The 24,239-nt window shown below is 36.9% G+C and overlaps 1 long non-coding RNA gene across 1 annotated transcript in view; it reads left to right on the top strand.

Annotated features, from left to right (window-relative positions):
• LOC125246461 overlaps positions 1 to 19,655 on the top strand; it is a 25,675-nt gene extending 6,020 nt beyond the window's left edge. Inside the window, exons 3-6 of the long non-coding RNA XR_007179883.1 lie at positions 14,820 to 14,982; positions 18,489 to 18,609; positions 18,931 to 19,053; positions 19,517 to 19,655. This is a non-coding gene — a long non-coding RNA (uncharacterized LOC125246461). The remainder of the gene's footprint in view (positions 1 to 14,819; positions 14,983 to 18,488; positions 18,610 to 18,930; positions 19,054 to 19,516) is intronic.
• Positions 19,656 to 24,239: the final 4,584 nt, after the last annotated feature.

The following is a 24,239-nucleotide window of genomic DNA, read 5'->3' on the forward strand; positions in this document are numbered from 1 at the left end:
GTTAAGAAATTTAAAGTTTAAGCAAGCAGAACTTTATTTTAACTTTAACTGTTAAGCAGATTTTTATTTTGTACTCAAACATTTTAATTGCTCTTAACTTGAAATATTTGAGTTCTAAATACTGAGGGTTAATAAAGGCCTTCTGAAGTGAAGTGATGCAGTTTTGTAAAAAAAAAAAAAAAAATCCATATTTAACAAGTTAACAAGTAAAATATCTAGCTTCTGCTAGGCCGCCTTCCGAAATTCGAAATTATGGAAAAAATGTAACTGGCGTTGCGTCAGTTCCGTAAGTTGAATAGGGAAGCCATAGGACGTACAGCGTAAGCTATTTGAAGAATACGGAAGGCAGTCTGGTGTCAGCTAGATATTTTACTTCATAACTTGTTAAATATGGATTTTTTTTTACACAAACGCATCGCTTCACTTTAGAAGGCCTTTATTAACCCTCCGGAGCCATGTGAAATATGTTTATGATGGATGGATGTGGATGGAGAAACTTTCTTCAGCTTATACTCGTTTGGTAACGCATACTGCCATTATAAAACTCAGATGCATCAGGATATTTATTAATATTTCTACGATTGTGTTCGTCAGAAAGAAGAAAGTCATATACACCTAGGATGGCTTGGGGTAAATTTCATTTGAAAGTAAACTAATGGTGTTACTTTAAGAAGTTTGCTCAATTAGAATGAATTTAATTCATAATTTAAAAACATGCTCATCTAAGACAATGTATGTGCAAAATCAGTGTATTAATTGGGTTTTTAATGTGTTTTTGAATAAACTAATAGAGAAGACAAAAAAAAAAAAAAAAAAAATGAATGTCGCATCATTGACCCTTAGTAGTAGAACACTGTCAAACCCAACATCAGGACAGATCAAATCTCAGGTAGTTTGTTTTCTAAATGCTGCAGGTCAGGGGTTGCTTTCTGAACTGACATGACATCGATTTTTGTGTCCTTCTTGCTTCAAAGGTGGTTTAAGATGGCTTCAAAGCCAGTGAAACTACACATATGTGCCACAATCAATCTAACAAAGAATCTGAACCCTGCCAAAAGTAGCAAGTGATCTAATTACATTGAGGGTGTTAGAATATCAGAAACGGATCTACTCAAATAGCCATGACGTATCATGTAGCACATGAGTTATACGTTGTATGCGTGATGATTTGGGGTAAACCACTCCTTCACGCTGTTGCCGAATCGATAGTCTGAGGTTTGGGTTGTGACCCAGTAATCCATTTTGTAGTATGTGAGAGGGTCGGTAGGTTTATAGACTTTTCAGATGACTTATGTCTCTGTAAAACAAAACCCAATGGATTCTTTTCATTTCTTTCCTGCATATTCAGCCCCTGGCAAGAATGCATGGCAAGAAGTCATTAATGTTTCATTAAGGAGGTGGGAGGGGGTGTTAAGTCAGACCAGCACCAGTTATGCACCCTGCTTTCTGTGTACCTCACACACTTAAACTCTGCCCTTTGACCAAAACAAAGAGCCTGTTGATGGGCAGAGAAGAGGGTCTCTTATTACTCTGGGTAAAACACATTGCCCTATACATGCAGTCTGAGTCAGCTAAAATGTCCGACTTTCTATTCCCAACAACTTTTTTTTTTTTAAATATTTTGTGTTTATTCATTTCACTCCTGTGAAATATCAGATCAACTAAATTTTTTAATTTGTCTGAGTGTTTGCCTGTGAACTTGCTAGGGTGTTCTGGGTGGTTGCATGAAAATTGTAAGTCTGATCACTTCAAGGAGCAATCCAATTTGAGATTTTGCATCTGTTGTTTCTGGTACAGGATGAGTTGTGTGTAAAATATGTTTGGGGGTCTTGAAAAACACACACACACACACACACACACACACACATGGACTCGACTGCTCCTGCCATTTGTTATTTTTGTCAGACCTGTGATGGAAAGTCAGTGTATTCTTGTTCCTCCTTAATCCCTTTTAGGAGTCTTGTTGCTTCAGTTCATTCCTACTGAGTTCACTTCCAATCTAACCTTAATTAGACTCTTGGTGCAGGATCCAGACTTACTTTCAAAACAGGTCAAGCACACTTAAATACTTCACCGCCTGGTCTGCCCATCACATAAAGTCAATCTGGTCCCTTCTATGCCCTATTAGAGAGGCTTTAATTAGCGTTGTTCTCTGGATATAATTGACAGAACGGAAGTTTGCTGCACATACTGAAGTCAGCTGCTCTTTTGAGGTCCGGATACAGATGATTTCAGGGGACTTAATGTCAAGGACTAAGAACCAAGCCAAGGGTTTTCAAACATTTCTCAATTAGGTCAGATTATCCTTGTTGTAAATGGACAGTCTGTTTATCTTAGGGAACTTTTATAACTGGAGCAGTTTGTGGTTTCTTTTCTTTTTGTTTAAAATTTCACCATCAAATATTAAAGGGTTAGTTCACCCCAAAAAAATTAACCCATGATTTACTCGCCCTCATAACTTTCTTCTTTCAGACGAACACAATCAGAGATATATTGAAAAAATATCCTTGCTCTCCCAAGCTTTATAACGGCAGTGAATAGAGGATGAGATTTTGAAGCCCAAAAAAGTGCAACCATTCATAACAAAAGTAATCCACATGGCTCCGGGGGGTTAATAAAGGCCTTCTGAAGCGAAGCGATGCGTTTGTGTAAGAAAATTATCAATATTTAAAAACTAAAATAACTAACTTTTGACAGACGGCCTTATGCATCGATTTATGGCGAAAGAGTGAACTCTGACCCGACGCATAACAAACATGGAAGGATAGAGCAAAACAAAACACCGGTCATGAATTAGAAGTCTAAAACGAGAATTCGATGTAAGAGAAGAGGAGCTTGAGTTTGTTGCCCAGCCATATTTGTTTGAACCACAAGAGTCGTCTGGGTTTATGCTACTCCTACATCCTGCGTCATACATCGCTTCAGGTGTTATTCATTTGGCGCGAGTCGAATTGCGCAGTATGCGTACGTCGTCTGGCAGAAGCTTATTTTCATTTTTAAAGTTTTAAATATGGATATTTTTGTTACACAAATGCATTGCTTCGCTTCAGAAGGCCTTTATTAACCCCCTGGAGCCGTGTGGATATCTTTTATGATGGATGGTTGCACTTTTTTGGCCTTTAAAATCTATTATAAAGCTTGGGAGAGCCAGGACATTATTTAACATACCGCCGACTGTATTTGTCTGAAAGAAGAAAGTCATATACACCTAGGATGGCTTGAGGGTGAGTAAATCATGAGGTAATTTTCATTTTTGGGTGAAACAATGGGTTCCGAAAGACAACAAGGGAAAATGCTTTTTTTTTTTTTTTTTACTTAAGTACATTTTTTCCCATTACAAATTATTTTATGACAATCAATTTTGTTTAAATTGTTTATATTAAGCAACACAACCATTTAATAAAAATGTTTCTTCAGCACCAAATCAGCATATTAGAATATCCTAAAAATCTATTTTTTTCCCCCCACTGTACCTCTAAAGTTATGTTTTGCCAAAAATGTTTGTTTAAACAATCAGTGTCATTAAAATGATCTATAGAGCTGCAAAAGTCAGTGTGCAGGACCAGGCTTGAAAGTTGTGTTTTTCTCTGTTTCTTTGGTTCCAGTTGAGTACAACTGAACTGCTGTGGAGTTTTCCATATAATGAGTGCAAATTGAGTTTTCATTTCCAGTGAACTCAGAGGCCAAGTGCTGCTGGAGATGTTTGTTTCAGAGTTGTGGAACTCTAACGCTCATGGTCACACATTGTTTCCACTCTTTCATTGGTGAGGGAAATATTTGGCATTTTGACAAGTGTGGTTTTACACCTGATTTGTGTTCTTTACTGTCACTGGCACTGCTTCATTTCTTTACAGTTTATCATCCTGCTGACTAAAACCGCAGCATTAACTCTGGCTGTTAATGCCAGATCTCTCATTAACATCATTATCTTTTTTGACACTCTTTAAACCGATATTAACCCTATGGATTTCAGTTCAGTACTTATGAAACCGCCTAAACAAACAAAACCCAGGGTGAGACTATCACTGATACTTGGAAGACTAACCGGAACTGTGCAAGATCATTGATTGGAATGTAAAACAAATTGTGGGTGGTTGTGGACAGGACCAAGCAAATATCTAAATTGTTTCCTGCTTAGCCTTGGGTGGTAAAATAGTGTGGTTTGATAGGATGGGGGGTAGGGCAGGGTCTCGTCTTTTGGGTTGATGTTTACTGAGGAATACTGAGAAACAAACAGTGAAAAAGACGGGGAAATCGAAGAAGACACCAGACCATCCCAAGGTCTGTCTCAAATACATCTCCTCTGACTACTTGTGCATTTGATCATGCGCTTTTAAAAAATTTTCAGACAGTTGTTTTCTTTTAAAAGCACTGAACTTTAAAAGTTTAAAACCTTTGTTTAGCTGCAATAAATTATTTCTAGTTCTGCGAATAGCTGCTAATCTGCAGCATATGTAGGTTGATCTTGATTTTCTCGTTTTGGACGCAGAGCTAAAAGGCTTCTTGGAGTGAAGGTTGTTTTCCCCTCTTGGCAGGGAGGAAGTGAAGGGCGTCACAGAGCTCCAGGTTGTCCTGTGGAATGTCACAGTCGTATAAGAGAGCCAAGGGCGAAGCAGAGGCCAACGAGTCAGGGGATAGGAAGGAGGGAAAGGGGGGATGCAAATGCGGAGAGGGAAATGTAGGAGAGAAACTGAGATGAACAACAAATGTACTTCAAACAGCCTAAAACAGTTTGTTTTGTTTTGTTTTGTTTTGTGTTTTGTGTTTTGTGTTTTGTGTTTTTGTTTTGTTTTGTTTTGTTTTGTTTTGTTTTTTGGTGACGCGCTAAAGACAACTATGCAATACTTTTGTTTTGTCTTTTGTGATGCTCTGACAATTATGCATTTGAAGAGCTCATGCAGCAATTTTTTATGGTGTTTGACTTTGGAGATCAAACACTACAGTAGTCCCAGTAAGAACATGAACTCTTTTTTGTTGTTCTCAAATGCCTAAACTTTAGTGGTACTGGTAAATTTAGAAAAAATAAAAATAGAAAACATGACTATCATCAGACTCACACTTCAATTATATGAAGCCTCTGCAAGTACTCACAGCTAAAACGAACCGAAGGCTGTAACCAAAATCCAAAGCAGATTTTGGGAGGATCGCACCCCGCTCCCCTGACAAACGGCTTCTCTCATGTTTCTGAGATAAGCCGGCCTGTGAGACTGTGAGCGCCTCTAATAGGCTGTCTGCACCAGGCTGAGGTGAAGATCAGGAGGAAGTCTAGCTCTCCCCATTCAGTCTCTCTGGGTTTGAGTTTCTGCCTCTCTCCTGATCCCTCTCTGACCCAGTGGTCACAGGACACTTTAAGGGGAGGGCTTTGCTTTTGGTGTGAAACTTGCAGCCGTGAAACCCTGAACCATATCCTCCTCCTCTAACTGTGACCACCCGCAACCAGAAGATCTAGAAGAGAAAAAGTTCTTTCTTTCTTTCTTTCTTTCTTTCTTTCTTTCTTTCTTTCTCATTTAGTTAGTTACAATTATTTCCTCACCAATTGACAATTGTTTAATTAGTCTGTTTGGAGTTTGTTTCTTTGCTCTCTCTGGAGTAAGTTCATCTCTCTAGTGGAGTCATGGCTTGTTTGAGGTCAATTGCATTTGCAGCGCCATATGATATATGTTGCTTTTTTGATTAATTAACCCCTAGACATCTTGTTTTTCGGCTTGCAAATATATTTTACTTAACAAAACAATTATTGTTGTAACTACCTTTTATTTCCAGTTTGGACATTCTGCAGAAGATCTTTTGAGTTAGATGATGATGTTTGGGTGAATAAATGATGATCAATTTAATTTTAAGGTGAACTATCCCTTTAAGGATGGTGTGATGACATAGCAGAGTTCACATTTGTGCACACATGTCTGAGCCTGATGTTAAACCCTGTGTTTTATAGTTCAGTCGGTTAAAATGGATGCATTACAAGGCTTAATCAGATCCTACAGTAAGAAGGATTGCCATTGTTCATGAACCCAATAATGCAAGCCTAGAGCAATGAACACCAATTTCAAAGTAATCAGGGTTGTACAAAAAGTTCAACTTCGAATGACAGGTAAAAGAAAACAGACTCTCAAAACATAAAGCAATGATGCATGCAGCTGACTTTTTATCATTTCTAACTATGTCTGAAATTAATCTTTCATCCATTGGTTGGTTTTCTAGGGTAATTACTCTTAGCTTTGGAGTGTCCAGGTTGGCAAGACAGATAGTTTTGTCCCTGTAGTTAAAAGGCAGTTTCTGAAGAGACATCTGTTGAGCATGTGCCAGACGGCCTCTGTCCTCACCTCTAGGAGAGGCTTTGAGAAACGGCTGCTCAGGGAAAACACTCTACATGGATAGGGCCTTGCCGAGACCCTTCTCCATGTCTCTGAAGCAGATCCAGTCACAGTGGTTTCTGTCTCTCTCACTCTGTTTTGGTCTATCCCTCATTGTAACTGTGTGATAACCATTCCTTAATCTTGTTCACTCACTATGTCTGCCTTTCTGTGGAATTCTGGCACTTTATCTTTTCTCTTCTTCTTCTTCTTCTTTTTTTTTTTTTACTTCTTACTCACTGCATTTCTCCAGATTCAAGCTGTTCTCATTTCCCTTTGCCTTTTCTTACACTAAAAGTTTGATGGATAAAACCATCTCTGATATATGAGGTCTTACTGTGTGTGTGTGTGTGTGTGTGTGTGGTCCTGGTAAACCCTACATTATGCGGATGAAATGTCCCCACAAAGATGTCAATATCTGAAATCCTTGTCCTTGTGGGGATATTTTTTGTGACCCATGAGGAAAACGGCTTATAATCATACTAAGTGATGTTTTTATTTTATTTTATTTTATCTAAAAATACAGAAAGTTTTCTGTGATGTGAAGGGTTAGGGGATAGAATATACAGTTTGTGCAGCATTATGAAAATACATAACATATGAAAAACCCTTTGATCAAAAGGGAATTTCTTTGATCAAAATTACAGTAAAAGTAATATTGTGAACATTATTACAATTTAAAATAGTGGTGTCCTTTCTTCTTTTTCTATATTTTTGAAAATGTAATTTATTCCTGTGTTGGGAAAGCTGAATTTTCAGCAGCCATTACTCCAGTCTTCAGTGTCACATGATCCTTCAAAAATCATTCTAACACACTGATTTGGTGCTCAATTATTAATAATTTTGTTGTTGTTCTTGTTGTTGTTTTGTTTAGTTTTTTTGTTGATTTAAAACTGAATATTAATTTCTTAAAAAAAATACCCCAAACGTTTGAATAGTAGTGGATCTTTTCTCTTTGTTCTCTTCTGGCTGGCCCTCTTTCCAAGATTTCCCCATCCATTTTCACTTTTCGTTTTATTCTCCATCTTCCATTCCAAACTAGTGTACACAATGTAGAGGCTGATCTTTATCTGCATGCATCAATCTGTTCAGACGTGCACTTATCCTCATTTGTCTTTCTGTGTCATCTCCCTCTCTGATTTTCTCCCTGCCACACATGCAAACAAGAACTGACACTGAACAAACCCGTAGGAACTCAAGCGCATGCTCAGCACTGTGACTGCTGACTAAAGTGTAGCCAGGCCAGCAGTGTTGGGTAAAGTTACTTTGTAAAAAAGTGACAAAATTGCATTACTCCTTAAAAAGTAACTAATTGCGTTACTTAGTTACTTTTTATGGCAAGTAATCTGTTATGTTTCTTTTGTGTTACTTTTTCTCACCTGGGGCCTGATGTATAAAGGTTGCGTACACACAAAATGGGCATAAAAATATGTGTACGCAATTTTACACACACATATCGGGATTTCTTTGAAATAAACTAGGCGTAAATATGTGCGCATCGTATGGACACTCTAGACCGTGCATAAACAGATTGATTGAAACAGATCTGATATACACATTTAGATTAACTATGCCACTCTCATTAATGGAGTTAAGCACTGAAATTTCATGAAATCTTTATCCAGAAGTTTTGATAATTTTTCTCTAAAAACTTTTATACAATTTTGATTTATTTACTCTAAAACAAGGCCTTGCAATGAATATTACATAGTCCGTATCTCATATTTTCCTAATGTCCTAACCATTAAACATGGTTCATCATCATCAAGTGAATGGGAATATGCATGGAATTGATATGCAGATGATGTTATGCATAGTAAAAACTAGGTGTTGTAAGCTCCATGTATGGTTATGGGGAAGAGACGGGGTGGAGATACATGTACGCACAATCTTTGGCTGACTACGTTTTATACAGGGAATTTTGTGCAGGTTCTGCGTTTGTGCATACGCACACTTTAAGGATGAAATCTATGGAAAGATTTATACATGAGGCCCCTGGGCTGGACTTGCTTGTTTGTTTTTTAATAACAAAAAATAAAGGTTCTGTTTTTGGCAAATGTAGAAGCCCTTTCACACCAAAAGTGCAAATGCAAAAGTAAATGCAAATTCATGCCTGTAAAAAGTAAGACAGTTCTACTTCAGCTATAAAAACAACAACAAAAAATGAAACACAAATGTGATGTTTATCTAAAGTAATTTTTGAAGTTAAATTGGATGATCGGGAGTCAGCAGAGAAAACATTAGGGATTAAATATATAAAGTATACTTGTATTATTTAACATTTATTTATTGCAGGTGAGTGCACAGACATGGTTAGACACATAAATTCTTCCCCAGTGTAACCCTTTACCTTTAGCAGAGAATATTAGGGCAAAACATGATGGCATTATGATAAACGAGTGTCTATGTGTATCTAAAAGTGTTGGTGCTTAAAGCGAGGTGCCCTTTCTAAGTGCTCAGATAGAATGTTGTGTGTGTGAGAGTGTTTTGTTCCCAAAGGACTGTTCACCAGTCTTTCTCTCCAGACTGCACCTGTCCTTGCCATCAGGATCTCTAATTAATCACAGAGGACCTTCTCCTCCCCACTTTCTCCAACCCAGTATACTTTCTCATTGCCATATTTGGACTGACAGATGGCTTCCTAGTGCCAACTTCCAAACACACAAGTAGAATCTCAACTTAACACAGCACTATGAATATCTATGACATATTTCCTGCTTATATCAATCATATTCTCCAGTCAAAGCACTTGGTCATCTTTAATGGTCTGATCTCACAGATTAAGTGGAAACAAACCACACTGCAATGACAGTTACTTTAAACAGAGAAAATGCCAGAGGCACATCTGTGTTTAAAAGCTTTGGCTTTTAAACTTTGTTAACCAGTTTGGAAGTGGCTTGTCACCTCAGGGCTGAGGTAGACGGCTTTTCAGTTTCCACAAGCACAGTGGATTTCCACAAAGGAGCATGGCATCTCTCACCATTCCCACAACTATGTAAACACAGACCTGTGCCAGCGAAAACAGCTGAATGTGTGTAGAATATAATCTCTGCTCCTTCGTAGTGCTACGCTCTGCTCGCAAACTATCCCGTAGGATAGGCGCACACTGTAAAATCATTATAGATACACTTCTGAAATGCTAATCGTTCTCCTCACTCTCAGCATTCTTTGTTTCGATGACTGGTGTTCTATGAGGAAAAACAATGAGCAAACCTTTTGCATATATGTTTCTCAGGCGAAGAAATGCAAAGGAGCTCCTGTTTGATTTTCAGATGTGACATTAACTGCTGAAATGTGAAGCTAGCTTTAAAAATCATTGCAAATTGGTGTCATGAAATTCAATGTGACTCTTTTTCTTGAGTTGCTTTTTATTAAGATTTTGGCACAAGAGTGATTATGGAAAAGTGTGCTTTTGTCTTTTTGCAATCAGTACAGTGAGAATTTGCAATGGACATAAGAAACGCTGTGTGATTTATTTTAGAGATTGATTATATGTTGCTAGGAATTTGTAACTAGGAACTGTAATTCATAGATATTGATCCATTAGCAACCTCAGTCTGGATGCCAAGCTGTACAAAAAACCAGATGCACCTGGAACGAAGCCCTTGAGCCAATTTTTCTTCCTTTCCTGTTATTTTAACACACACACACACACACAGAAAAAAAAAAAAAAAAAAAATCAACGAACAAATGACCAAATTACCAAATTACTCAATGGAAAATTATTTCCAGCTCCCAAGAGGTTCAGATGTTGATAGGTTTGTTTAATGAGAAATTTATTTCTTTATTTACTTACTAAATGAATTTTTTTTCTTGAGGGTGCGCTAATGACAATCCAGGCTCACTTAATGGTTACATAAGACATGACCAAAGGAGAAAAGAAAACCTATATACAGTACAGTACAAAAGTTTGGAACCACTAAGATTTTTAATGTTTTTAAAAGAAGTTTCGTCTGCTCACCAAGGCTACATTTATTTAATTAAAAATACAGTAAAAACAGTAATATTGTGAAATATTATTACAATTTAAAATAACTGTTTTCTATTTGAATATATTTCACAAAGTAATTTATTCCTGTGATGGCAAAGCTGAATTTTCAGCATCGTTACTCCAGTCTTCAGTGTCACATGATCCTTCAGAAATCACTCTAATATGCTGATCTGCTGCTCAAGAAACATTTAATGTGTACAATTGTACAAAATATTTGTGTACAATTTTTTTTTCCAGGATTATTTGATGAATAGAAAGTTCAAAAGAACAGTGTTTATCTGAAATCTAATCTTTTGTAACATTATAAATGTCTTTACTGCCACTTTTGATTGATTTAATGCATCCTTGCTGAATAAAAGTATTCATTTCTTTAATTTCTTTTCAAAAAAATAAAAATAAAAATTCTTACTGACCCCAAACTTTTGAACGGTAGTGTATAATGCTACAGAAGCTTTGTATTTCAGATAAATGCTGTTCTTTTGAACTTTCTATTCATCAAGGAATCCTGAAAAAAAAAAGTACACAACTGTTTTCAACATTGAAAATAATCATAAATGTTTATTGAGCAGCAAATCAGCATATTAGAATGATTTCTGAAGGATCATGTGACACTGAAGACTGGAGTAACGATACTGAAAATTCAGCTTTGCATCACAGGAATAAATTACTTTGTCAAATATATTTAAATAGTACACAGTTATTTTAAATTGTAATAATATTTCACAATATTACTGTTTTTTACTGTATTTTTAATTAAATAAATGTAGCCTTGGTGAGCAGACGAAACTTCTTTTAAAAACATTAAAAATCTTAGTGGTTCCAAACTTTTGAACTGTACTGTATAATGTTTGCTTTTGTTTTAATTTTTAATGAACCAAAAAAAAAAAAAAAAAGGTTTTTAAAATTTTTAAATGCATTTTGTTTTCAAAAGAAAATGTGAGTTTCTCTCACAATTTGCTCCAAACACTACAAAAAAAATCATGCTGATTATCAAAGATAATCTCAAGTTATATTCAGAATCTAAAGAGAAATGTACCAAATTAAAATAACATGCAGTGACTCACAATGGAATTCACTGTGATCTCATTTTGTGTACAGTGTTGATCTGTGCTTGACCTGCTCTGGGTGCTGCTGATCAGGCTTAAAGTGTCAGACTTGACTCTGGGCATGTCTTATGTCTGATTCAGCCCTGACACAGAATGCAGAATGTCACTTCGTATTGGCCTGATTTACAGACTCAGCCACCTCTTCAGAGCTCATCTGGTTTGGATTGATGAACTAGATGATTTATTCAAGCCTCCATGTAGACATGAAGTGCTTTGCAGCAGTTCTTTCAAAATGATGTGTGGAGTTAATAATACACTGTTTGGGAGCTTTGGGGATAGAGTGGTATGTAGCTTTGTCATATGTTCTCTCCATGGTATGGATAAACATTTTGACACCTACCCTCCGCTATCCAGGACACCACGTTCTCTCATACCACAATCTCTGACTGCATGTGTCCTCACAAATCATCTGTCATGATGCCCTTATGAAAAAAACCCCGCCAGTCTGAGTCACGCCAAATGGACCGACAGCCATGAGAATAGGTGAGACCTCTGGCGCCTTTCGGATTCACTTCATGCCGGCCCTCTATCTGAAATGGCGCCACCAAAGCACCTGATGTGTGACATTTGGAAATAAAGCAGTGACTGTTGTCTTCAGTGCTTTGAAAACACATTTTACTGTAATAAGCAATGTAATTCAACATCTTAATGAGCTGCTTTTGATTAAATCATTATAATGGACAGGAAATCCTGTGATGGCAAAGCTGATATATATATTTTGCAACGATGAGGAAAATAACATTTTGTCTACAGCTTTGTTGCATGATCCTGCAGACTCTTAACGTTACTGTCTCTGGTTTGAGACCAGCTTATATTAGGCACCCTGTCTATAAAAACGGGGCATCCATGGTCTGGATCAGTTTAAATCTAATCTACTTCAAGTCTCAGCTGTGAGCAAGAAAAATGGCCCAAGGGAGAGAGAGAAAATCCTTGAGGGTTTGTTAGAGGCTGCATGTTTTATGAGGGCTAAATGGCATGGATGTGTTTCTAATCCTTGAGTCAAACATCAGTCTGCTGAATAATGCATTTAAATATGCCTTAAGAATAATGGGGGAAAAAAAAAAAGAGACAGAGAATAAAAGAGAAAAGCAACTGCAAAAGAGCCAAGTCCCACAAAGATCGGTCGTCAACATGCTTCACATTACCTTGCCTGATGAATACTACACAAACATCCTCTTATCATGTGAACAGAAGAGCCCTTATTTTCAATGTACTTACAGAGTCATTGTTTACTTAGACTTAATGACTACAGTCATGTCCAACACACCCCTCCATTCCATGAATCACAAACTAGATGCCCTTGAAACAAAGAGATACACATTCCTCAGGGAATAATAATCCCATAAGTAACCACAAAAAATTTGCTCTGGGCTCATGGACTCCACTGATGTTGCAGTGCATTATGGGGGCTTCAACAGCATCAGAGGTTGTTACGAGCCGGAGCAGAACAAATATGCGTGGATAAAACTTCTTAATGCTAAAGTTAGACCTCGATGTGTTTTTTACATTGTACATATATATGTATATATAATATATATATATATTTCCTCATCTCTTCTTGGCAAGTTGCAGACCGTCAATGGAGCCAAGAGAGGACCTGGTTGAGGGGGATTTGGATTTTGCAGTGCTGGGCCCTCATGGTTTAACGCCAAGAAAAGCAACCCAGCTGAACAAATGTGAGAGAGGGTTTTAAACAAAGTATAAACAGATCTCGGGCCTCCAGACCGCTCCTACCAGTTTGAAATCAAAGTCTTCATCATGGCTGCCATATATAACAGCACTGTATGCGTTTTTCTGCACTTAGCTTGACAGTTAAGGAATACAACATTAATCACTTGTTACTTATTACTGAAATTAATAAGGTTTCGACAAGACTCTATGAGCTCTAAAAATGCTTGTGTTGGATGATGAGAAGGGAGTGGCAAATATGAAATCAATAAAGCTTAAAAGAGAAGCTAACATTGTTTGTCGTCAGCCATCTTGTCAACTTTCCATACCAACACTTAACAGTGCATAAAAGTCTTATTTGTCTTTTTAAATTATCATAAATGATTTTTTTTTTTTATCAAAACTTCCTAAAAAAATTATGGTTTCCACAAAAATATAAAATATTAAGGAGCCCAACTGTTTTCAGAATTGATAGTAAAATAAGAATTGGTTCTTAAAGGATTAGTTCACATTCAAATGAAAATTTCCTGATAATTTACTCACCCCCATGTCATCCAAGATGTCCATGTCCTATCTTCAGTCGAAAAGAAATTAAGGTTTTTGATGAAAACATTCCAGGATTTTTCTCCATATAGTGGACTTCAGTGGCCTCCAAACGGTTGAAGGTCAAAATTACATTATTATTGCATTGCATTATATACGTTTTATCCATAAATGCTCATCTTGAACTAGCTCTCTTCTTCTTCTTCTCTGTTAGAATTCTGGCAGTGTAGACGCTGCTAAGTGTATTACTGCCCTCCACAGGTCAAAATTTGAAGTAATTGTTATATACTTGCACTAGCATATTGTATATGACAATTTAGTTCAAACTTTGACCACAATACACTTAGCAGTGTCTACACTGCCAGAATTCTAATAGAGGAAAAGAAGAAGAGAGCTAGCTCAAGATGAGCATTTATGGTTAAAATGTATAAAATGTTAAAATTTTTTTAGAAAATGAGCGATGGTTTCTCTAGATAAGACCCTTATTCCTCATCTGGGATCGTGTAGAACGCTTTGAAGCTGCACTGAAACTGTAATTTTGACCTTCAGCTGTTTGGAGGCCATTGAATGAGAAAAATCATGGAATGTTTTCATCAAAAACATTAATTTCTTTTCGACTGAAGAAAGAAAGACATGAACATCTTGGATGACATGGGGGTGAGTAAATTATCAGGAAATTTTAATTTGAAAGTGAACTAATCCTTTAAGTACCAAGCACACATTTGGTGCTCAGGAAACATGTCTTATTGTATTATCAATTCAGTTAGACTCCTTATTATTTTCATTATTTTGTGGAAACTGTGATATATTTTTTTCAGAAAAAAATATTGCTGCTTTTAATTGTTTGACGTAGTTGAAAAGATCAAGACCTCTGATATGGGACTGACTAAATCACCATTTTAACTTGGGATACAGACATTTAATGTGTTTAAAGCTAGCAAATTAATTTCAAATCTCGGCAATGGTGTAAGATATAATCATGCAATACTTCATGAGAGATTAGTTGTAAAACAAAACAGTTCAGTCAGACATACATCAGTGAGTTGGATGTGGATTGGGTGGGATTGGCTCTTGACTGGTAAGACACTTTCACTGTCTCATTTGACTGTTTTCTGGATATCTCCAACTGTGTGTTTACATGCTTCTTTCTTCTCTCAGCAGAAACATGCCCCCAAAGCTGCAGGGTTCCCCACGGAGCCAACCTTTATGCTGCTAAAGTCAGAGGTCGTTGGTCCCAGAGGGAAACAGTGGCGACACCCCAGTGGCTGAGGAGACTGAGGCGTTCAGTAGACTAATGGGGTCTGACTTCATCATTAAGAAGGTGGACAAATCATTATATACACCCACACATTGATTTGGGAGACACACAATGTTTTAAGCACAATGTTTAACCTGCAAGTGTGCTTACATTTATCTGAAGGAAAACATTTTAAAGAATGAATTTCAGACACACATTTTATTTAAAAGGTCATTGCCTTTGTTCTTTCATTATCATTTTCACATTCATGGACTAAATTTTTACAATTCTAAACTAAACACATTCCGATTTTTAGAGTCAAAAGAGAATCACTGTCCCCCCTAGGAAAAGTCACCCCATCACCCTAAACTTGTCCCTTTAGCATGAGCAATTGGATTAGGCTGTTTGGTTGGTGTAGTGTCAGAGGCTAAATGGATGGCTGGGCACCATGATGGATGAACATTGCCAACTAGGCGCCTTTCCATCTGACAGACCAACATACATCATCTATTAGGCTCATTTTTGGCCGCTCAGTGGTCACATCATGGCCAAAATAACCAAATGTGTGACCACAGGGACGGCAGTATCACAAGTCTGCATCTTTAACCCTTTAGTGTAGCTCTTTAGCTTAAACCATTTAAAATGATTGAATTTAAGACTTTAATCACATTTCACATTTAGGAAACCTGGGCTGCGATTCCCAAAAGCATCGTCAGGCTAAGTAGATCGTAGAACCATTGCCATCAATGGTCTCTACGATTAACTTAGCTCATGATACTTTTGGGAAACACAGCCCTGGTTGTTTTGTCCATGTGTATAAGTCAAAAAAAGGGGAAAAATACATTGGGTTGTAATTACATGAAAGTTTTAATTTTATGTAATAATGAGAAGTGTGTTGCAATGTGAATTACTTCTGATGAATGATTAGAATGTCTTTGGTTTGGATAAAGAAAGTCACCTGGCAAATGGATAAAATGGATAAGTGTAAATATATTTAAAGTAATTATAAAATGTTTTAAAAGAAAATACTGTAAAATATAATTTTAAGTGCAACTTTAAAAAAAGAAAAGAAAAAAGGAAGCCTTTAAAAACACATTTGCCAGCTGATTTTTTGTCATCATTTACTCTTGCTCATGTCTTGTGAAATTCTATGATTTTCTTTCTTGCACAAAGTTAGAAATTTAATGTCCAAGACTTTTCTATCCCATACAATGGAAGTGAATGGTGACCATGGCTGTCAAGCAAGATTTTTAATGATATATTGATGTATTTTCTTATAATACATTTTTAAATTACTTTAAACACCCTTTATTTACAATTAAACATTATTTATTAATATATACTTTTATTGTTAAAATTGTAAACATTAATTAACATATATTATATTTATTAGTCAATTTATTTTAAATTATGCATTTTAAAGACTTATATAGTATTCAAAGTAAACATTTATTCAGTTAATGCATTCCCATTCATGCATTCAGTTAAATGTTATTTTCAAATTCATAAATTAATAATTACATTTTTAAGGGGCACTGATCACCCTTAATTTGGATTTTTACACCCTTTTATACCCTGAGTATACCTAAATTAATTCAATGGTCTAAACCAGTCTAAACACCCTTCACTCTTATTGCATACATGCAAGTATTGTTCTTCTGTCCTCCATATGTAGGCATAGCCTCAGGGAAGATCCAGGCACCTCCTCCCAAGCCCTGGTTATTTGTTTACACTTTGGTTCATGGACAATGCAGCCCTAAGGCCCAGATAAAACACTGCTGCTATTACTAACGAACCATTGCTTCACAAAGAGAGTTGGTGTCAACCTGTCCTTAACAGAACCCTGTGTGTCACCACTGTGTGTGTTGTTCCAAAAGGGCTGTTCACCATCCTCTTTTCCAGTGGTTCTTCTCTTTGTATATGTGATTGCGTTTGGATAAGTTCTTGTGTGGGATCGATCTGTCAAAATAGAGGCAGCGTTTTTATTAAGCTCCACAAACAATACAATAACGGGACCAGAGCATCATTAAACAATGGCTGCAATTAACCTCATTTGCTTGATTAGTCATGTGCCAGGGCTGTACTGCTCTAAAATAGGGCATAGAGCTGTACTTAACCCCCTGATGTGATGTATAGTCAATGCAAATATGTTATATGCTCTAACAGTTATTATGTGCAGTTTTATGTGAAAGTGATTTATGATGCAGAGGGATTAAGTCGACATTTACAGCCCCATTATTTACAGTATAGTGTTATTTAATGTAAACACGGAATGTGTCTTGCTATTTTTTTTTTAGGTCAACATTGTTATTTTATTGTCTCAATTAAAATGTGCAATTTATTGCTGAGACGAGCCTGGGAAACTTAAAGGGATAATTTGCTCAAAACAGCAAATTTACTCACCCTCATGTCTTGTAAAATGGAATGATTTTCCTTCTTCTAGGAGAAATTTAAGGAAAAATGCCCAAGCCTTTCTTTTTGATACAATAAAAGTGAATGGTGACTGGCTGTCAAGCAAGATTTTCAGGACTTAAATTTCTTAGACAAAGCTATCATATTTCTTGGAAAACAGCAGCATTAACATTCCATTTCCTTTTGTATTCCTCATAAGAAAGAAAGTCATACGGGTTGGGAATGACATGATGGTGAGTAGATGATGATATAATGTTTATTTTTGGGGTGACCAGTCCCTTTTATCATTATTAAACATGCGTGGACGATTTTCCACATTCATTTCATTCATTTCATTTTGCAAAGGCAGTGAGTTTCGTGGCATATTTGAGGTGACATGGGGCTCAAACTCTTACCGCAGAGCATCTGTGGCATTACAGATCAATACGGCATTGAAACCACCACGATGAGGCATTATTGAACCTCTCCCTCTTGCTGCATTGATTCACAGCTGGAGTTAGGTCAGACCCCCAGTATGGAGGGCTGATGTTGTGTGTGCACATGCCAATTAATGAATAACTTACCACAAGCACAACACAGATTACTGACGTTACTGAACATGAAATAAAAACTCACACAAGAGGTGTTTATATGGTCACAAGAGCCTTAATGGACACTTCTCTTTCTGTCATACTCTTCCTTTTTTTTTCTTTAGACACAAAGGCCCTTGATCATTCTAGGTTCAAGAACCATATTATTCTGGGGTGCTAAATCTAATTTAAACCTGGAACAAAAATAATAAATATATTTACAGGTTAAAAATGGGTGCAAAATAGCAGCATTTGGTCTCAGACTTTTTGACTCCATATATCATTCAGACTTTAGAAAGAATTTCTATATACTTGTGAACTTTCTATGACTTTTACATTCCGTGTGTGCGGGCACTTTACAGTATGTCCCTTGGCAGACACCTGCAGTGCAGCTCACTCTTGTCAAAATCTGTAAGTCTGTGTTTTACAACATCACATTTTTCATGTAGCCCCCAGAGCTCTCTTTGCCCCTAAAATGAATCATGCAAAACATTTCCTACTGAGAAGTTATTTGTGAACAAAGGTCGGCTCTTCAACTTCAGGCATGTTTGATTCAGTGTGTTCATGATGTTGTGGGCATTCACTTTCTTCTCTATTCCTCTGTTTCAGGATTGTCTTTTACTGATGCCCCCCATTTGTTTTGGGATATGGATTTCACATGCACTTGTCCGAACAACAAATAGACGCCACTGTTTACCGTGACAACAGATCTTGCCCCAGCTAGTCATTGGTGAGAAATACACATGCTTCAACCTTTTCCATATTTCAGTCAACCCAGAATGCCCCTGATCTCATTGACAAGGTTTTGGCATTTCATTGGTTGAGAGTAATGCTTGGTTTTGGATTGAATTACTCTTTTAAACACAAATACATAGGGATGTATGTAGAGATCATTTGTTTCATTGGCTCAAGAGGAATAAAAGCTGCGATTGTCCAATCTGTGTCACTTTAAAATTGTGCATTTTAATGGTAAAATAATTATACACTTGTTTGGACATATTTATTGGTCTGATAGAAAGTGTGGTCTGTGTTAACCGTCTTGTCTTTATAGGCTTTACCAGAGATGACCCTAATGCTAAGTCCATCCAAGCCTAAAGAGGAACAAGTGTTTTTAAGATGATTGACATGAACTCCAGTGATCTGCTAGAAAGAATGAGGCCCTTGAAAAGTAAAGGTTAGTATGAAATGGATGGATGCATGGATTGATCCTATAACCTTGCATCATCTGATTTCTGACACAACCTCTGTTGGATAGGGTTAAGGAGTCTCTTCCTTTGTTTTCTCTGAGATTAATCTGACTGATTAATGGGCCGAAGGTGCTTGTGTTTGTAAGACATGTATTTGGCTACTCATGCCATATAGTCTTCAAAGGCACTTCTGGCTTTCAGGAGTTTTGAAAATGATACACAGATTAAACATACTTTTTTTTTCCTAGCAGTAAAAACCCTCACAACCACCTATAGTTGGAGGAGGAACCAAAACTAACATAACTATGAGTGCACTTAAAAAAAAAACCCTGTCTTCCTCCAAACCCTAGAGAATGCAGACATATTTATGAACAGCTGCTCTTTGAATCAGATACAAGTGAAAAATGAATTGAACTCAGTTTGCTTTGTGCTGTTTTATTCTTGGAACAGGGATGATTGGGAGTGTGGGGGACTTTTCCAAGACTACACAAACATAGATTCATATCCTTCGTGCCTCTCCATGATTTTCTGCTTATGAGAGAGAACAATATGATGATCAGACATGTAAAATAAAAAAAACCTGCATTGATCCCCTTTTTATACATTATTTGACAGTATTTATTTATTTTTTTATGTGTTCAATATTTTTTGCATTTGCAAACTTGAGATGTGGTCACATTAGTGAATTTTCAGAATTTTTTTTCGTGAGTCTGTTGTCTATTTTCAACAGTAGCCGGGTTTCCATTACAGATTTGCACAAATCTTTTGCGATATTTTCTAAATGTCGATAAAAAAACTATTGCGAAATTATGCAGTTTTCCATTAACTGATTTTATGCGACTAAAGCGTAATTTATTCCTCTTGCGAAAATCATGGCAATAGATGTTAGTAGGATTAAGTATATCGCAGCCACTGCACTAGCCATTATTTTTAATCAAAGGAGACGTAGGCATCTTATCCAAGCATTAATGGCCTTATACTTGGGAGCAGCCACGTATGAGGTGTATCTGGGTGTTTCTCCCTTCTATCTGCTTCGAGGTTGTGGCATTTCTTTGTTGTTCATCTGAGCGCAAAAGCTTTTGTGATATATGGGAGTTTTCTTGAAATTGACGTGTTTCCATTGGGCAAATTTTCAATTCGTAATTTCCGTTTGTGAATTTGAAGGGTAATAATAACGCAGCTACTGTAGAAATGTATGAAGTTACTTTCAAACCAAGTAGACATTTTGGTCATTGCAGCTTTTGAACCATTGCAAAATCTGCAAGGGGAAATCTTCCCACTCACCCAAAATTTCTGATTGCATGGATTCCTATATAAATTACATGATTTTGCCTGGAAAAAAATCACTGAACAACTGTAAATGTGATTGCACATTTAGAGATTATTTCAGAAAATCCTGAAACCTTCTTTAATAACAGGTACAGTGTCTCTTAAAATGAAATAGTGGCAGCTTTTCGCTATGCACAAATAATCGTAAATATGCACAATATACCACCGTGATGCTGGGTTGTTGTTGGTGGTTTCCAGGATGTTGCAGTGCCGTTGCTATGTGGTTGCTAGGGTATTCTGAGTAGTTGCTAGGCGGTGGCTCAAGTCAAAAGAGTCTACCTTCAAGTCCAGAAATGGCTGGGGATTTTTTTTCATGTCTGATTGCTTAACCTCAAGAATAAGCATTAGTCAGTGATGCTTGCATTAACAAGCAACTCTAAGTATACTTACATTCTGTCATTATTTTTTCTTTCTCAGCTGAACAAAGACTGTAGGGTCTTTGTCTCTCTTTGTTTATCTATATAAATCTTTCACAGATAAATAAAAGTGGGCCTGACCCCTCTCTGTCTCTGATTTATGTGCAACAACATCGGCTTTCACTTCATTGCACTTCATTCAGTGTTTTCTCAGACCTCTGAACCTCTTCAGCCGAGCGCAGCGTATTTGATGTAAGTGTGGCAGATAGTCACTCCCCGTTTCCCTCTGCTCGTGTTTTATGAGCTCTGACTATAAAACCCAAGGCTGGACTGCCCAATAGGAAACAGTCTCCCAATGGGATCATAGATGACCTTGAATTAAAGGAGGGGAAGAGACTAATTCTTTTTCTGACATGGTGTACATGACACTAAAGAATGAATCTGGGGGTGTGTTTGTATGTACATGTGTTGCTGTAAGTTTTTCATGTGCGCAGAGAGCAATAGGATTTTTTAAAAAAGCTTTCTTTTCTCATTTTTGTAAAAGGCCTGCTTACACCAAGGACAATAACTATAATGATAACGATAAAGATCTAAGATTCTAAATATAAAAGAATAGCAGAATCCACAGCACAACTATAATGAGAACGGCACAGAAAACTATATAGATGGAATCACTTTCAGAACAATTTTTTTTTTAGCTGATGAACGATAAAAACATTGACAGCCAATCAGAATCCATCCTGCTTTATAGAGCTCGAGCATTTAAAGCGGCAGACGACAAAACTGCTGCGTGTGCTTAGAATAAACAGAACATTATCATCCTCTGGTGTGGACACTAATATAGTTAGCGTTATCTTTATAGTTATCGTTATTGGTGTGAACGGGCCTTAAATCTGCAGAATTGGTAAAGAAACATGGTAAAATGTGCTATTTTTTATTGGCTTATTTTTCACTTGAACACATAACAAGAAACATGAGCCATCACTGAAAAAAAATGTTTGTTCACAAATCATTTACAAGCCCATCTTTGGCTCATCAATGTGACAATCATAATTAGAGCGTGACATGGGAGGTTGTGACCCCTGGCAGTGTAGCCTATAACAAACGTTAAGCCCTGAGGCTGAAGGCAGGTCAGGTCTTAGATCAGGAACTTCAGGCCACCCAGTTTGGCAGGTCTACCTATAAACAAGGATGTGAACTGAAGACGATTGTACACATGCGGTTTCCATTTCTGTATAAAATGATCACTGACCAGGCAGTGATCAAGAGTGGTATGCATCAAAAGCCCAGGATGACAGATCTGATTGTAGAATCCTGATCTGTGGTAGTGAAAGCGTTATTTAGGTTTTAGATTATTTTGCATGCTAAACTATCATTTACTGGTGTAAACAAGTTGTCTATGTTTAAAATATCTTCGGATTGCATCTATTTTATTCTTACAACAAGAAAACTATATTCCAAATGGTTTCTCTATATATAGCCCTGTAGTTAATAATACATCTCAATGTGTATAGACATTAGCAAAAACGACACAATCCACATTTTACTCTTTTGGAATTGAATTTGTTTATTTATGTGTGTGCATTTGTTTTGTGTTTAACTTCTAAAGGGGTCTGTTGTTCATTTGGTCTGTCAGATTCACTCAAAATCTATGCCATGTCCTCATGTGCCATTTCTTTGTGGCAACATATGTTTATAGGCAGGAAACAAAATGTCTAAAACAGCAGATTTTCAACCGATTTCCACAAGTTTTTTTTTTTTTTTTTTTAATCCACACAAAAGTGGTGGTCATGATTAAGGGATAAAACAGAATGGAAAAGACGTCTACAAAATAAATAGAGGAGAGCAGGGATAATTGTAACACTTTTTTTTTTTACTTGTTTATTTGGAAAAAAATGAAATTTTGAAATTATGGCTCAGTCATCTTAAATATGTCTGTTGGCATTACCCATGTTAATTAAAGGTGCTAAAGAGGATGTTTTGCTTTATACATTTTTGCAATATTACTTGAAACTGTCTTTACTAACTGATAAAAGACTATTTATTAGGTGCACTGAAAGGAATAATATTAATATACATCATCTGTGCACGAGGTAGGGCCTTAAAAACATCATCGCGTAAACGATTGACCCTGTGGCTTGTCAATCACTGCCGTGACGTTCCTTGTGAGAAACGTGCGTGGATTGGCCCTCTGGCTTGTCAATCACTGCCATGACGTTCCCTGTGAGAGACGAGCGCGGCTGCGCGCTCCAGTAACTTTCCACACTCCACAGGCACCGCATGCAATGTTTTTGTCAGGAGACAGGAGTAACAACTGCAGATTATGAGTTACATGCGGTGAGTCCGACATAATGAATCCACTAACACGACACAGCGAATGCCGGTGGTAAACACGACGTGCCAACGTGCACGAGTTTTGGGAGGCGTTCCTTCGAAATTCTTACGCATGCGCTCATTTCAAAAACTCAGTAACAGTCTTTGGTTTCTCAGTCGACGAAAAGATCCTCTTTAGCACCTTTAAATGTATACATTTATAGGAATGACAGAAAAATAACAAAAGAAATAGATCTGTTATGTCCACTGAAACATCACATAAGATGGCAACAGATTTTGACAGCTCTGTGTGAATAAAGGAGTCAGTATTTGACCAATTCTTTTTTAATGGAATATTGCAGTATTTATTCTAAATGATTTATCCATTTTTTTTTTTAATGTATGTGCCCTTGTAATCTTTAATATCTTTTCTTTTGTGATGATGTGTTTACTGCCGTGAGGGCGGGACAACCTGTCACTCACATGAGATCGACCAATAAGAAACCACAATGATCCAACAATCCAATCAATTCCCGCTCTACATTTTTTCTTGTTCGATATATGTCACAAAAACTCTATCAAGACTAGACTGTCGCAACTTCCTTTTCGTGCCGACTGTAATATCAGTGGTTTCTTTATTGTTTTAATTAGAAACTCATCAGAAAGACATGCTTCTTGTCTTTTTGTTCTTATGGATCTAAAATGGAATCGTATGAACTAAGCCAAATACATTTCTACAGATTCTGTGGTTGTATATTAAATATTTTGGCTAATTCTATTTTGATTTTATCTTCTAATAAATGTGTAGTACCCTATTTAACACTTTTACCATGTTAAAATCCATTCCGTTCAATTCCACAGCTTTTCTCCAAAAATCAGTGTAGAAAATGTGCAAAAATGTCTTTTCCAGATTCTGTCAGGTCGTGCTGATAGAGTATAATCTGTAACCTCTGGGTTACCCGTACAACCATGTGAGACACGGGAACTTTGGCTGAAGACATCACACGTGTCCTCTATCTGTCTATCTGTAGCCCACATACTATTATCTCATTGGACAGAGATTCCACCTCTCATAGCAGCAGACTGCACATCTCTGCAATGACTCATTACATGCAAAGGCCTATGGGAAGATAGTAAAGGACTTTGTCAGATTACATTAATGTTATGCACATACA

This window comes from Megalobrama amblycephala, linkage group LG14 (assembly GCF_018812025.1).
Source record: "Megalobrama amblycephala isolate DHTTF-2021 linkage group LG14, ASM1881202v1, whole genome shotgun sequence".
Classification (NCBI taxonomy): Eukaryota; Metazoa; Chordata; class Actinopteri; order Cypriniformes; family Xenocyprididae; genus Megalobrama; species Megalobrama amblycephala.